Raw genomic sequence first — 16,887 nt, forward strand, 5'->3', positions numbered from 1 at the left:
CCTATAAACAAAGTTTGTGGGGCTGGTGCTGTGGCGCAGTGGGTTAACGCCCTGGCCTGAAGCGCCAGCATCCCATATGGGCGCCAGTTCAAGACCCGGCTGCTCCACTTCCTGTCCAGCTCTCTGCTATGGCCTGGGATAGCAGTAGAAGATGGCCCAAGTCCTTGGGCCCCTGCACCTACGTGGGAGACCCGGAAGAAGCTCCTGGCTCCTGGCTTCAGATCGGCACAGCTCTGGCCGTTGCGGCCATCTGGAGAGTGAACCATTGGATGGAAGACCTCTCTCTCTCTCTCTGCCTCTCCTCTTTCTGTGTAACTCTGACTTTCAAATAATAAATCTTTTTAAAAACACACACACACAAAGTTTGTTTTTCTTTGCTGAGGGCTAGAAGGGCATCACATTTCACATATTTCCCCCCATCCTGCTGGGACAGGTGGGCCTCTTATCTTCATCCCAGCAGAGAGAAGCCGCTGTTTGCAGAGGTCCTGGGATTTGCCCAGGTCTGCTGAACAGGTGCATCCTGCCCTTACCTCTGAAGTCTACTAGGAGAATGAGGTCAAGGTGTACGGGGAGAGGCAGAATCCCAAATCCTTGTCTTTTCTCTTTTTCAGGAGTAAAGAAATTGAGAGTAGAAAAATATGTACAAGGGTATTTCAAGAAAGTCTGGCCTGGGGCGTCTTCAAAGATTCACAGAATATGGAATTGAAAGTTATGTGGGGGTCGGTGCTGTGGTAGCAGGTAAAGCCGCTGCCTGCAGTGCCGGCATCCCATATGGGTGGTGGTTCGAGTCCAGGCTGCTCCACTTCTGATCCAGTTCTCTGCTATGGCCTGAGAAAGCAATGGAAGATGGCCCAAGTCCTTGGGCCCCTGCACCCGCGTGGGAGACCTGGAGGAAGCTCCTTGGCTCTTGGCGCAGCTCCGGCCGTTGCGGCCAACTGGGGAGTGAACCATCAGATGGAAGACATCTCTCTCTCTCTCTCTCTCTGCCTCTCCTCTCTCTGTGTAACTCTTTCAAGTAAAATAAATAAATCTTTAAAACACACACACACACTCACTTCATATGATCTAGTACGCTGCACAGAGATGTATCTATGGAACTGTACCAAAAGTTTTACCATGAGTAATGTACCCTGATATGTTTTGTTCTACTCCATTGCATCATTGTTTCCTTTTAATTATGGTTTTGACCCACAAAATCGATTTTGTTACACATGATTGAAAAATGTGGTCTTGAAGCACAAACCTTGAATTTGGAGACACGCTCTCACACCCCTCTTCAATAAAGTGCCAACTGGTAGGTTGTCCAACATGCAGCGTGTGTTTAGGAACTTGTTGAGCTTCCCAAGCTTTTCAGGAATCAATAACCCACAAGTCTAACAATTTGTTTTGAAAACTTTCCAGCTCCTTTTACGTGGAAAAGTTCATCCTAATAACAAATCACAGCATACAAACCTTTCACACACACAGAACGGCAAGTGAGGCACAGGCATTTGCCCTGGTGGTTAAGATGCCTGCTGACCCCAGCTCCAGCTCCTGACAACCCCAGCTTCCTGCTAACCTGGACCCTGGGAGGCAGCAGTGATGGCTCAAGTACTTGGGATTTGCCACTCACATGGGAGATCTGGATTGAATTACTGGCTCCTAGCTTCAACTGGGCCCAGTCCTGGCCATTGCAGGCATCTAGGCAATGGATAGGAGCTCACGTTTGCGCTCTCTCTCTCTCTCAAATGAAACTTTGAAAAAGAAACCCCAAGTCAATGTCTGTTGTGAATCTAGGCTTGAAATTCCAAAACCAAATACTAGCATGCGATTTCATCAGCAGGCATGAGTTCAGTGTCTTCCCTGAGCTGTCCACTGTCAACAGACAGAGAAGTGATAGAGACCCAGTCCTTGCTCTCAAGTAGGTGGGTGGTGTGGTCAGAGCCCCGAGAGATGAAGCCAGAATTACAGTGCAGTGGGATTAGGGTGGCAGAGGCTGCCTGGGAACCAAGGGGAAGTATCCACCCAACCTAGACAAGATCAATGGTTTCCTTAGAATCATTCCAACCTACACTGGGAAGCAGAATGGCAGTTTGACGGGAGAACAAGTGGAGGAGAACTAAGAGTATTTCTAGCCAAGGGAATAACAGGTGTACAGCTCTAGCAGTCACAGTTGATTGTCTCCTCTACAACTAATCCCCATGTTCATTGCTGGCAGTGCTCCAATAATTATTTTTGTAGGCAGGCATGCAGAGGGAATTCCACTACTACACTGTGTAATTTAGGGGGAAAGCAACTCACATGAGCCAATCAGGATAGTCTCAGGAGCCTTTCTAGTTACTCATTAGGAATGGGCATAAGACTCGTGTCTGGCCAATGAGATTTGAGAGATTTGCCAAGAGCAGTGTTTGGGAAAGTTCTTGCTCTTATAAAGAGACTCATGGTGAGAGACAGTCATTTTACTTCTACTGAATGCTTTATTGTGTGACTAGGATGCTTGGCTACGATGCAGCCATCTTTGACCAGGAGGAAACTGGAAAGAGAGGAATACTAGGGGTCTGAATGCCTCTGCAGAGAACCTGAATTAACCAACTCCAGAGCTGCTCTGTCCCAGGACATGACGTCATGGAAAGTAGCAGACTGTCCTTATTGTATGAGTCAGTTAAGTTCCTGTTTTACGTTGCTTGCAGTCAAAATTAACCTCAACTGATGCAACATCTATGGAGACAGAAAAAGGCACATGTTGAGTTCTGCAAACAGAACTTGAAGATTGTATTTTAACCGGAAATTCCTAAAACCTCAAAGTCCCATGCCAGCTCCAGAGCCTTTTCCCTGCCACCCCCTCCACCCTAGAGTCAGCCAAGGTCCCCACCCAGAGCAACTGCACTGCAGGCCAGCTCAGCACAGGTGTGTCTTCCATAAAAACTGTCTGCGGACACTTCTCTCCCTCTTCGAGTCTGTTTCTATGGCACCCAGGCTGAGATACTATGTACATACGCACACAGACCCACGTATGCACGTACGTTTCTATATAGAGGAACTACGAAACCTTCCACGTTGTCTGAAAAGACGTGGGAAAATAGAAGTTCCTAGAAGGGAAACCTAGATGTTACATAAATACCTGTTTCCTACGATGTAAGTGATGCATTCAGCAGAACCTTGGTAACAATCCCAGAAGGATGTCTTTTAAACATCTGACAAAAGGAAGGAGGGAAACTAGGATTCTAAACAGACAAGAAAGCAAGCATGTTGGGGAGGGGAGTGAAGAAGGTGAACAAGACCCTTCTAAAGTAAAAACCTATAAAATAACAAAGATGGAATATTGGACTCTTGATGGGAGAAGTCTAATCTGATGAAATCTTCAGAAATGCACTTTAATTTTCATGAGGTTTTAGTGAATGAAGAAGTTGTCATGATACAAGGAGATAAATAAAGATTTTCCAATAAATGGCAAAGGGATAGCAAATCAGCAAACTTAGGAGACAAGAATTCAGATCCATACTTTATACTATACATTAAAATTAATTCCACTTGATTTGAATACTTACATGCATTTAAAACTGTGAAGTCCATGTTAAAATAGATTGACTATTTATCAAAACACTAATGTAAAAACAACTCTATAGCTGTTAGCAATAGTGTTACTATAAAGACTGAAGTACTTGACTACATAAACCCTTAAAATAAATTTTATATGACCGGCGCCTTGCCGGTGCCGGCACACCGGGTTCTAGTCCCGGTCGGGGCGCCGGATTCTATCCCGGTTGCCCCTCTTCCAGGCCAGCTCTCTGCTATGGCCCGGGAAGGCAGTGGAGGATGGCCCAAGTCCTTGGGCCCTGCACCTGCATGGGAGACCAGGAGAAGCACTTGGCTCCTGGCTTCGGATCAGCGCGGTGCGCTGGCCGCAGCGGCCATTGGAGGGTGAACCAATGGAAAAAGGAAGACCTTTCTCTCTGTCTCTCTCTCACTATCCACTCTGCCTGTCAAAAAAGAAAGAAAAAAATAAATAAATTTTATATGTAAAATGCCAATAAAATTAAGGACAGGGGACATCCCAGAAGATACACTTACAACACACATGACTAAATATAGCATTGCCAACTCAAGAGCTCAAGCAAATTGATAAGGATCTCACTAAGACTTCAGCTGATAACTGAACTAAGACCACTAACAAAACAACTCACAAAAGAACACATGAAATATTCATAAACAAATTAAAAATTCAGGTTTACAAGTTATCAAACAAACAGATTAAAAGAAGTATAGTGTATCTTGCAGTAAATTAACAAACTTTCCTAGATCAACGTTTTCTAAATTAAGCCTTACCTCCCCTCCAATTAAAATACAAATTCCCAAACTTGAAGTCAGTGTTCTGTGTGGGTAGTATCACAAATTGACGCAACCGATTAGAAAAATAATTAAGAGTTCTAAAAATGTGCCCTTTGACTCAATAAATCTCATTTTGAGAATGAACCCAGAGCAAATCAGCAGAAGCCTGACACCACTGCCAATGCCCAGTTTCACCCTGACAGGTGTTCACTGACGTAGGCCTTCCTTGACCAGAGCCTTAGGCCTGTGCTGCCCGGTACAGTAGCCAACCAGCCACATGCACCTGTCTGACCTCCATAATAAATAATAAATTCCATTGGAGGGACCCTGTCTATGTTGTTCACTGCAGTATCCCAGATCTTGGAACAGTACCTGGGGTATAGCAGGGGCTCAACAAATATTTATTGAATGAGTTTATGAACAAATGTCAAATTATTTCACCCATCTTCCCTAAAAAAACTGCCTTGAGCTTTCTTGTCTCAAAGTCTTGCCTCAAACTGTTTGCTTTTGCTGTGTCTTCCCACCTAGGGCCTTTGTTGCTTATCTAAAATAGTGTACTTTCAGCTTCAAGTACAAACTGTCCACTCAACATCATTAAATGGGAGCAGGTGCTGTTGCATAGCAGGTAAAGCCACCTGTGGCACTGGCATCCCATATGGGCACCAGTTCAAGTCCCAGCTGCTCCACTTTCAATCCAGCTCCCTGCTAATGCACCTGGGAAAGCAGTGGAGGATGGCCCAAGTGCTTGGGCCCCTGCACGCACAGGGCAGACCCAGAGGAAGCTCCTGGCTCCTGGCTAGCCCGGCTCCAGCCATTGCGGCCATTTGGGGGAATGAACCAGCAAATGGAAGATCTCTCTCTGTCTCCCTCCCTCCCTCTCTCTCTGATTCTGTAACTCTGCCTTTCAAATAAATAAATCTTAAAAACAAATTCAATGATAAATGGATTTGTCCTAATCTCACATAAAGAAAAGTGCAGCACAGTTCCAGGGTTGCAGAACTCAGTAGCTCAGTGCGGGACCCAAGGAACCAAGCTTCTCCACCTTTTCCTTCTGCCACCCTCAACACACCAGCTGCTGTCCTCAGCGTCCCCTTTATGTCTGCAAGATGGTGATGGCAGCTCCATCACTATGTCCTTGGACAGTGTCTCAAGTCTAGAACACCTCTGTGAAAAAGTTCTTTACTTGAGAGGCAGAGAAAACATAGATCTGCTATCTGTTGGTTCATTCCCCAGATGCCCACAAACAGCCAGGGCTGGGCTGGCCCCAAACTGGGAGCCAGGAACTAAATCCAGGTGTCCCACGTGGGTGGCAAGAACCCAGTAACTTGAGCCGTCACTGCTGCCTTCCAGGGCCCGCAATACACAAGAGCAGGAAGCTGGAGTCAGAGCCTGAGCCAGAGCCAGGTTTAAACCCAGATACCCCTGTGCGGGGTGCAGGCTTCTTAACCAGTGTTTCACCCGCTGCCTTAAACTGCTCAGCCCTGAGCATCTCGCTTTCCTTTAAAGACAGATTTTCCCAGAGGTCCTTTCAACAGAGACCACTTCTATGTTTCATTGTCCAGAACTGCCATTCCTAAACCAGCCCATTTCTAGATCCGTGGCTGGCAAGAGCACAGGATTTCCAGGATTGGCCTAAAGCATCCAGAGCTGTCTCACTGGGGCTGAATGAGGACCCTTCCCCAAACCCCTGGACTGGAGGCTGCTACCACTTACAGGAGCGGGGTCGGGATAGGGGACTGCTGGTCCGAGAAGACAAAATGGTCTCCGAATAAACTTCCGAGAGTTTTTCCAAGCTGCAAAGTCCTACCAGTTCTCCAAAGTGCAATTCAAACCTCGGGTTTTTCATTAATCCTCTGTTTATCTTCACAAGAAGCAGCCGCTCCCTTCTATGAATTTAAAACCTTGAGTTCAGAGCAAAAGCTTTGGAATTTTTCCCGATATTTCTTTAGAGCAAAAATCCTACCCTGTGTCTTGTCTACCTTCTCTTCTCTACCTTAAAAATACACTCTGAACCACTTCCCTCTGTCTTCTCCCTCGGGGCCCAGCCACCTGCACCCCATTCTGGATTAGTGCAGAAGCCTCCTCACGGGCCTCAGCCTTCTCCCCTTGCACTCCTAGCGTTTGTCTTCATAAACAGTGGTCAGTCCAAGATAGAAGCCTGATCGTGTCACACCTCTGCAGAATACAATCCAAAGTCCTGACCATGGCACGCAGGCCCCTGCATGGTCAGCCCTGTCACCTCCCTGACGCCATCTCCTGCCCACACCCTCGCACTCCCTAGCCTCCAGCCACACTGGCCCGTGTCCTTGAACATCCAAACACACTGCTCCTCTGAGCCTTGGCACCTGCTATCCACGTGGCTTGGGAACTTCTTCCAGACGCTCCAAGGACTTGTTCCCTGTCTTTCTTCAGGATTTGATTAGCTGCCACCTTAACCTGAGAGGTCCTCCCTGCTCTCCCATCCAAAATGCCCCCTCCCACAAGCCTGTCACTCTACCCTCTGGAATTTGCCTCATTTCCCTTGGAAGCACTTGTCCCAGGTTGACATATCTGTTTACACTGTCTTATCTCATTAGAACAGAAGATCTGTGAGGCAGGGATCCCATCTGTGGTGCACTGGTCTAGCCTCAGTGCTTACAACAAAACAGTACATGTAACGGGTGCTGGATATAGGAAGGTCTTCAAAAAGTTCGTAGAGGGGTGGTGTTTGGTGTAGCCCTTGGGACGGTCACATCGCAAGTTGGAGCACCTGGGTTTAAGTCCCAGTTCTACTTCCACTCCCAGCTTTCTGTGTGCCCTGGGAGGCAGCAGTGATGGCTCAAGTCCTTGGGTTCCTGCCACCCACGCTGGAGACCCAGACTGAGTTCAGCCTACACTCACCTAGCCCTGGCTGTTGTGGGCATCTGGGGTGTGAACCCACACATGCGAAATTTGTGTCTTTCAAATAGCTTAAATAAATTTTCAATGCTCATGGAAACTATACATTATGAGAAAACCATGCATAGATTTCTCTCTATTTTTATTAAGATTTATTTATTTATTTGAAAGTCAAAGTTAAAGAGAGGCAGAGGCACACACACACAGAGAGAGAGAGAGAGAGAGAGAGAAGTCTTCCATCTGCTGGTTCATTCCCCAGATGGCCGCAACAGCCAGAGCTGAGCTGATCCGAAGCCAGGAGCCAGGAGCTTCTTCTGGGTCTCCCACATGGGTGCAGGGGCCCAAGGACTTGGACCATCTTCTGCTGCTTTCCCAGGCCATAGCAGAGAGCTGGATCAGAAGTGGAGCAGTCGAGACTAGAACCGGTGCACATATAAGATGCCAGCACTGCAGATGGCAGTTTTACCTGCTACAGCACTGGCTCCTAGGCACGGATTTCAAAAATGTTTGCACCAAAAAGCATTTTTTTAAATTTCACTTTCTACAACCTTTTTAAAGTGCTCTCATATATTTGTACCATACAGCATATTCTTCTAACCTTTGTTATCTGTCTGGTTCATCTGATGTGGTCTCATGCTGGTATCTTTTCGTGGGCACACATCCTGTCTTTTCAGTGGGAACATACTTTGTTGAGAGGTCAGAGCTGAAACTTTCAAAAAGATGATTATTTAATGTATTTGACAGGCAGAGAATTAGAGAGAGGGGGAGAGACAGAGAGAGAGACAAATGACTGCTGGACCAGGCTGAAGCCAGGAGCCCGGATTCCATCTGGGTGTCCCACTTAGGTGGAGGGGCCCAAGTACTTGGGCCATCTTCTGCTGCTTTCCCAGGCGTGTTAACAGGGAGCTCCATCAGAACTGGCACTCACAGGAGATGCTTAACCCACAACACCACAACGCTGGCCCCTGGAACTGTGTATCAAGCACTATGTCTGTACAAAGAGGGCATTCAGCACTGTTTGTCATTAGCGTGGTGGTTTGGGGGCCGGCGCTGTGGCGCAGTGGGTTAAGCCCTGGCCTGAAGCGCGGGCATCCCATATGGGTGCCAGTTCTAGCCCCGGTTGCTCCTCTTCTGATCCAGCTCTGCTATGGTCTGGGAAAGCAGTAGAAGATGGCCCAAGTCCTTGGGCCCCTGCACCCCCGTGGGAGACCCAGAAGAAGCTCCTGGCTCCTGGCTTTGGATCGGCTTAACTCCGGCCATTGTGGCCATCTGGAGAGTGAACCAGCGGATGGAAAACCTCTCTCTGTTTCTACCTCTCTCTGTAACTCTCTCTTTCAAATAAATAAATAAATCTTTTAAAAAAAATCTTAAAGAAAAAAAGAAACATGGTGGTTTGGAGGGAAGCCACAGCTGTTGTCACGTTACCCAACCTATTTTTGGCAGGCCCTGAGGAGACACAGTAAGGGCCACACAGCACATTTAGTTCAGGGCTGGGGTTGGTGTCGGTGTTCTGGAGAGGGACCAGTCCTCGAGCAGTAGGAGGGCCGTGTCTCTGAGATACTGAAAGGACAGCACAGGGGCGCTTTCCCCACCCTAGCAGGGCCTTTCCAACTCTGTTTACAGTCTGGCAGTTCTCTGCAACTGAATGGGGCCTCGCTCTTTAATTGGTGGCAAAGGTCACCACTTAACTGATGCTAAACAGAAGCGGAACAAAGTCCAGAGTAGCTAAGGTCATGTGGAGTCCTTGCTCGAATTGAGGAAGGAAAACTAGACTAGCTCCAGGTCCCAGCCCCTCCCAGCTCCAACCTTGCAAAGAAGCCGTGCAGGCCTGGGAGGGCCTGGGCGACCCGGGGCCAGCAGCCCCTGTGAGCTCCCCCTCGCTTCCGCAGGCTTCTCCCACGCACTCTTCCTCCACCCAGGCCAGTCCCCGGACCCCAGGGAACCAGGCCACCCTCAAAGGTCGATGCCAGAGGAGCCAGGGACAGAGAGGACGGAAGACAGGACGTGAAATGGAAGAAGGAAAAGATACTGACTGGGTGCTGAGCCGCAATGGCCAATGCCGGGAATGACTCGGAGCGTTGTTTGAGGCCCAGTCAACTTCCAAGGGACCCAGGTGTGGAGGAGGCAGGTGTGCAGGTGGTCTGAGGATGCGCAGACGCCCCGAGGGGGCGGGCTGGCGCAAGGGGACAGACTTGAAGCAACCTTAAAGGACTGCATGCGGCAGGAAATGAACAGCAGGTGGGCTGGTTGGGAGCTTGTTTCTCTATGGCTGGGCCCCATGATGCGTCCAGGGCACTTGGGCCTGGAGAGAAGTAGTGTTTCAGTGCTCAATTCGGCAGCACAGAAACTAAAATTGGAACGAGAAGTAATGTTTTCGGCAAATACTGACAGGGTCTCCGTTCTGAGACAGTAGACCCTTCTTCTTGATTTATTTATTTATTTATTTGTTAAGAGTTATTTATTTATTTGAAAGCCAGAGTTACACAGAGAGAGAAGGAGAGGCAGAGAGAGAGAGAGAGAGAGAGAGAGAGAGAGAGAGGTCTTCCATCTGCTGGTTCACTTCCCAGATGGCCCCAATGGCCGGAGCTGCGCTGATCCAAAGCCAGGAGCCAGGAGCTTCTTCTGGGTCTCCCATGTGGGTGCAGGGGCCCAAGGACTTGGGCCATCTTCTACTGCTTTCCCAGGCCACAGCAGAGAGCTGGATTGAAGAGCAGCAGCCAGGTCTCGAACCGGCACCCATATGGGATGCCTGTGCTGCAGGTGGCAGCTTAACCCACTATGCCACAGTGGCGGCGCCGAGTAGGGCCCTTCTCATTGGATCACTTGCCCCTTGGGAAACAGGCATTTAGGCTGAAAGGTTCTCATTTCCCTGCTGAGGGCCAGTCTGGTTAGAATAAAGTGATTTGGGCTGGCCCTGTGACAAAGCAGTCTGGCCTGCTCCACTTCTAATCCAGCTCCCCGCTAATGTCCTGGGAAAAAAGAGTGGAGGACTGCACCTGCCACCCACACAGGAGACCCGGATGAAGCTCCCAGCTTTGGCCTGGCCTGACCCTGCCATTGTGGACATCTGGGCAGTGAACCAACAGATGTAGAAAGCCTCTTCCTCTCTCTATAACTCTTTCAAATAAATAAATACTTTTTAAAACACACAAAAGAATACACAGTGATTTGGAACTGGCGATGTGGAGCGGCAAATTAAGCCGCAGCCTATGATGCCGGCATTCCGTATTGGAGCGCTAATTCAAGTCCTGGCTGCTCTGCTTCCCATCCAGCTCGCTGCTGATGTGCCTGGGAGAGCAGCAGGCAGCAGCTGATGACCCAAGCAGGAAAGGCCCTGCCTCCCACATGGGAAACTCAAATGGAGTTCCTGGCTCCTGGCTTGGTCCAGCCCGCGGCAGTCCTATGGGGAGTGAACAGTGGACAGGAGACTTTCTCCCTCCCTCTTCGTCTCTCCCTCTCTTCCTCCCCTCACTTCCTCTGTCTCTCCTCCTTCCCTGTCATTCTGCCTTTCAAATAAATAAATAAATAATTTTTAAAAAAATAATCAACAGTGATCTGATATACACAGTACTGACCTGCTCGCACCTTCCAAAGGGACCCAAGGGTTACCATACCTTCTCTCCTGTCTTCAAGTCCTAGCCACTGGGCAGAAGCCTGGACGCTGGAGGATAATAGAATGGTTCACACCGGAAGTCCTGAGAGCCATCTCAAGCTTGTTAGAACACAGACTGGGGGGCCGGCGCCGTGGCTCAGTAGGCTAATCCTCTGCCTTGCGGCGCCGGCACACCGGGTTCTAGTCCCGGTCGGGGCACCGATCCTGTCCCGGTTGCCCCTCTTCCAGGCCAGCTCCCTGCTGTGGCCAGGGAGTGCAGTGGAGGATGGCCCAAGTGCTTGGGCCCTGCACCCCATGGGAGACCAGGAGAAGCACCTGGCTCCTGCCATCGGAACACCGCGGTGCGCAGCCCGCAGCCATTGGAGGGTGAACCAACGGCAAAAAGGAAGACCTTTCTCTCTGTCTCCCTCTACTGTCCACTCTGCCTGTCAAAAAAAAAAAAAAAAAAAAAAGAAAAGAAAGAAAGAAAAAGAGAACACAGACTGGGGCCAGCGCCATGGCGTAGCTGGTAAAGCCGCTGCCTGCAGTTCAGGCATTCTATACAGGCACTGATTCGAGTCCCAGCTGCTCCACTTCCAATCCAGCTCTCTACTATGGCCTGGAAAAACAGTCGAAGATGGCCCAAGATAGACCAAGGTGGCCTCTGCACCCACATGCAGACCCTGAAGAAGCTCCTGGCTCCTGGCTTCGGATCGGCCCAGCTCCGGCCGTTGAGGCCATCTGGGGGGTGAAGCAGCGGATGGAAGACTCTCTGCCTCCACCTCTGCCTCTGTAATTCTGCCTTTCAAATAAAAAACCATAAAAACACACATTACTGTGTCCCATTTAGACTGCTGGTAGAGCTGGGCTGGAGCCCAGTGAAAACACATTGGGATCACCCGGAAATTAAAAACTACCAATGGCTGGGCCCTACTCATGAAGATTCTGATACTAATTGGTCTGGGCATTGTTTAAAGCCCACTGCAAAGGTTAGAACCACTGATCTATTTCCTTTTCACCTGTTGTCTTCATTATATTCCCCAATATACTTTTTTAAAGATTTATTTATTTGAAAGTCAGAGTTACACAGAGAGAGAAGGGGGGTGGGGGGAGAGAAAGGTCTTCCATCCGCTAGTCCACTCCCCAATTGGTCGCAACGATCAGAACTGTGCCAATCCAAAGCCAGGAGCCAGGAGCTTCCTCCAAGTCTCCCATGCAGGTGCAGGGGCCCAAGACTTGGGCCATCTTTTACTGTTTTCCCAGGCCATAGCAGAGAGCTGGATCAGAAATGGAGCAGCTGGGACTTGAACCAGCACCCACTTAGTATGCCGTCACTGCAGGAGGCAGCTTTACCTGCTACGCCACAATGTCAGCCCCCCAGTATAATTTAAATTTACCTTCATAACATGTCCTCCAAGTGGTTAGAATCACAAGAGACCACAGCTCGTGGCTTCAGATCAGCCCAGCTCCAGCCATTGCAGCCATTTGGGGAATGAGCCAGTAGATGGAAGACCATTCTCTCTGTCTCTCCCTCTCTCTGTAACTCTCCCTTTCAAATAAATAAAAAGATATATTTTTTTAAAAAAGTAATTATCTTTAATACTTACTGAACACTTGTTATATTCCAATTACTCCTAAGGGCTTTCATTTTAAATTTTTTAAATTCCCACAATACCCCAATGGTTTGGGAACTGATTATTTTTACTTATTTAATTTTTATTTATTTGAGAGGCCAAGAGTCAGAGACAGAGTTAGACAGACAGATCTTCCATCTGCTGGTTCACTCCCCAAATGCCCACAATAGCCAAAGCTGAGTGAGGCGAAACCCAGGAGCTGGGAACTCCACTGGGGTCTCCCATGTGGATGCCAGGGGCTCTGCAGCCTTCCCAGGAGCACAAACAGAAAGCTGAATCGGAAGTGGAGCTGGAACTAGAGTGTGGCATTGTGAAATGGGATACAGGTGTGGTGACTTGACCACTGTGCTAAGCACTCACCCCCATTTTCTTTCTTTCTTCTTTTAAGATTTTTTATTTGAAGGGGAAAGTGAGCGTGATGCTGCACCTGCTGGTTCTCTTCCCAAATGGCTGCAGTGGCCAAGGCCAGTCCAGGCTGAAGTCAGGAGCCCAGAGTTCTATCCGGGTTTCCCACATGGGTGGCAGGAGCGGAAGGACTTGGGCCATCTCCCGCTACTTTCTCGGGCACATTAGCAGGGAGCCGGATTGAAAGCAAAGCAGACAAGACTCCAAGCAGCACTCACACAGGATGCCGGTGTAGCTCGCTGTGCAACAGTGTCGGCCACAACACTCACCCCTTGAAACAGTTTTAATTCCCCATTTAACAAAACGAAAGGGGAAACAGTTTGTCTAAAACCACACAATTCAGAGCTGGCCCTCAAACATCCGTGTGTATTTCAATGACCCACAGATTTTCCAGCATACAAACGCCTGGCTTCATCCCAGACCAACTGGACCAGACTCTCCTAGCATGGGTCTTCATCAAAATTATTTCTAGCGAATTCCTTAGAGTGTCAATTGCTGGCTAGGACATAAGACCACAGTTGGGATTTAAAATGAAGGCTTGGAGCTGGCGCTGTGGCATAGTGAGCTAAGCCGCCTGCAGTGCCAGAATTCCATATGGGCGCTGGTTCTAGTCCCAGCTGCTCCTCTTCCAATCCAGCTCTCTGCTATGGCCTGGGAAAGCAGTGGAAGATGGCCCAAGTCCTTGGGCCCCTGCACCCGCGTGGGAGAACTGGAAGGAGCTCCAGGCTCTTGGCTTCGGATTGGCCCAGCTCCAGCTGTTGTGGCCATTGGGGAATGAATCAGTAGATAGAAGACCTTCATGTCTCTCCCTCTGTCTGTAACTCTACCTCTAAAATAATAAATAAAATATTTAAATTTTAAAAAAATAAAATGAAGGCCTTAGGATTAGATCAAACCAGGTTCAATTTATTTTTTTAAAGATTTACTTATTTTTTTGAAAAGTGGGATGGAGACAGAGAGAGAGAGAGAGAGAGAGAAATATGAGATCTTTCATCCAGTGCTTCCTGTCCTAAATGGCCACAACAGCTGGGGCTGGGCCAGGCCAAAGCCAGGAGCCAGGAACTCCATGTGGGTCTCCTACGTAGGCGGCAGAGGCCCAAGCACTAGCATTAGCAGGGATCCGGATCAGAAGCAGAGCAGCAGGGAGCTGAACCAGTGCTTTAACATGGGATGCCAGCGTCACAGGCGGCAGTTTAACCTGCTGTGTCACCGCACCAGCCTCCAGGTTCCATTCTTTCTCAATCACTTACAACTAGATTCTTTTTTTTTTTTTTTTTGACAGGCAGAGTTAGTGAGAGAGAGACAGAGAGAAAGGTCTTCCTTCCGTTGGTTCACTCCCCAAATGGCGGCTAAGGCCGGTGCGCTGCGCCAATCCAAAGCCAGGAGCCAGGCACTTCCTCCTGGTCTCCCATGCAGGTGCAGGACCCAAGCACTTGGGCCATCCTCCACTGCCTTCCCGGGCCATAGCAGAGAGCTGGACTGGAAGAGGAGCAACAGGGACAGAATCCGGCGCCCCGACCAGGACTAGAACCCGGTGTGCCGGCGCCGCAGGTGGAGGATTAGCCTAGTGAGCTGCGGCGCTGGCCACAACTAGATTCTTTGAACGAGTGGCTCATTCACTCTTGGAGCTTTCAGTTCCTCATCTGTAAATGGGAGGACTTAGTTCCTGGGATTGCTTTGAGAATCACACGGGTCTAACGCGTTTGGCACAAAGGCAGTCCTTGGAGTCTTGTCTCTCATTGACTCCCTGCCTAGCCCACATCAAAGTATGATGAAACAAGCTGACAATAGAAGATTAATGTATATGATTATTGATTAATGTATATATATTAATACATTAATGTATATATAATATATATTTTATTGATTAATGTATATAAGGAGTTCACTGAACAGTGACCATCTAACAACCCAATGAGATTCAGAAACTTCTACAACTTCTTCGTAGGGGACAGAGAAATGGGATAATCTAGGACTTCTTTTTTTTTTTTTTTTTTAAGATTTATTTATTTATTTGAAAGTCAGAGTTACACAGAGAGAGGAGAGGCAGAGAGAGAAAGAGGTCTTTGACCTGCTGGTTCATTCCCCAATTGGCCGCAATGGCCGGAGCTGTGCCGATCCAAAGCCAGGAACCAGGAGCTTCTTCCAGGTCTCCCATGTGGATGCAGGGGCCCAAGGACTTGGGCCATCTTCCACTGCTTTCCCAGGCCACAGCAGAGAGCTATATCAGAAGTGGAGCAGCCGGGGCTCAAACAAGCAGCCACATGGGATGCCGGCGCTTCAGGCCAGGGCATTAACCGGCTGCACCACAGCGCTGGCCCCAGATTCAGAAACTTCCACGACCTCTTCGTAGGGGACAGGGCAATGGGACAATCTAGTAGGACGTTCTTTCTTTTCTTTTTTTGTTTCTTTTCTTTTTTTGTTTTTAAGATTTATTTATTTGAAAGCAGAGTTACAGATAAGGAGAGGCAGAAAGAGAGGTCTTCCATCCACTGATTCACTCCTCAAATGGCCACAAGGGCTGGAGCTGGGCAGATCTGAAGCCAGGAGCTCTTGCAGGTCTCCCACGTGAGTAACAGGGGCCCAGGAACTTGGGCAATCCTTCGCTGATTTCCCAGGCACATTAGCAGGGAGCTGGATTGGAAGTGGAGCAGCCGAGACTTTAACCAGTGCCCATATGGGATGCTGGCAGAGCAGGCAGCAGCTTTACCAGCTATGCCATAGCATAGGATGCTATAGCCCCTCTAGGATGTTTTTAAGGGTAGCAAATTATTTTTGTGGGAATGAAAGGGCCCCCCAAAAGACAACAGTTTGTCAATGATTCTCTAGGGACCACAAGGGGTCCAAAGGGCAGACAATAGCTAAGGACATCTGCCTATGTGTGCGGACAGCGCTCCCTCGGTGTCTCTCCCTGCTGTGTTTACCCTTTCTTGATGAATGAGATTTCAGGTCCCAGACAATGGCATTTCTCTTGGAAGAGCTTCTCCCTTCAGTCAGATAAGGGAATTTGGGAGAAAGCCCCTCCCTGAATTTAGGGGAAAAACAAGGGAAGGTTGGAGAAGCCTTGGTTCTGAGACTTTTTCCACCTCCGCAGGTGAAGGCACCACGCTTTGGGGTGTCATTTTATGAGCCCCAGCAGCAGCATGAATTGGGCGAAGCAGTTGGGCATACCCAGTCACTGTGGAGGACAACACAGGGCCACGCTGGACACTGGGTGCCCTTGGGGAGGGATCTTACTCTCAAAGACAAGGTGGGGCAGTCACCCACCCAACACAGAGCACACAGCACACACGTCCCCCTTCCCCTCACCACTGAGATTCCCTCTACAGAAAAGCCAAGGAGAGTGTGATTTAATCTTCCTCGGTTACTGGATTAATTCTGTTTGCATTACATAGAATGCAAGCCTGAGATTAAAAATTACCTTCTGTTTTAGAAAGTCAACGATATATTTGTATATAACTGAACTGTTTTATACGATGAATGCCTGCTAATTATTAAGATTGCAGGTTTCCCAAGAATCAGGAAGACTTAGAGTACAGCAGTACACAATGGATTTAACCAGCAGCTATCTTAGAAATGGAACCACGTCTGCAGAGAGGAGTTTTGGGTGACTTCTTAAGACATTTGAAAAGTAAATGGAAAAAAGGAGAATGGTGGGGCCTATGTTGTGGCTTAGTGGGTTAGTCCATCACCTGTGACATTGGCATTCCTTATCAGAGTGCCAGTCTGAGTCCCAGCTGCTCCACTTCCCATCCAGGTCCCTGCTAATGCACAGCAGATGGTGACCCAAGATCCTGGTCCCCTGCCACCCATGTGAGAGACACGGATGGAGTTCTTTCTGAACCAGCCCTGGCGATTGACACCGTTTGGAGAGTGAACCAGTGAATTCAAGATCTCTCTTTCCCACTCCTCTGTGCTCTGTGTCCTTTTCAAATAAGAAAATAAGGTTTTGATAGTTTGTCTTTAAAGAAGAAAAAAAGAAAAAAGGAGAATGGAAATGCAGCATTCACACCACTCTGTCTGGAGGGGAAATACGGCGTCTCTCCGCGTGGATTCTGATTCCCCGTTCTG

The sequence above is a fragment of the Lepus europaeus genome, chromosome 22, assembly GCF_033115175.1.
Source record: "Lepus europaeus isolate LE1 chromosome 22, mLepTim1.pri, whole genome shotgun sequence".
NCBI lineage: Eukaryota > Metazoa > Chordata > Mammalia > Lagomorpha > Leporidae > Lepus > Lepus europaeus.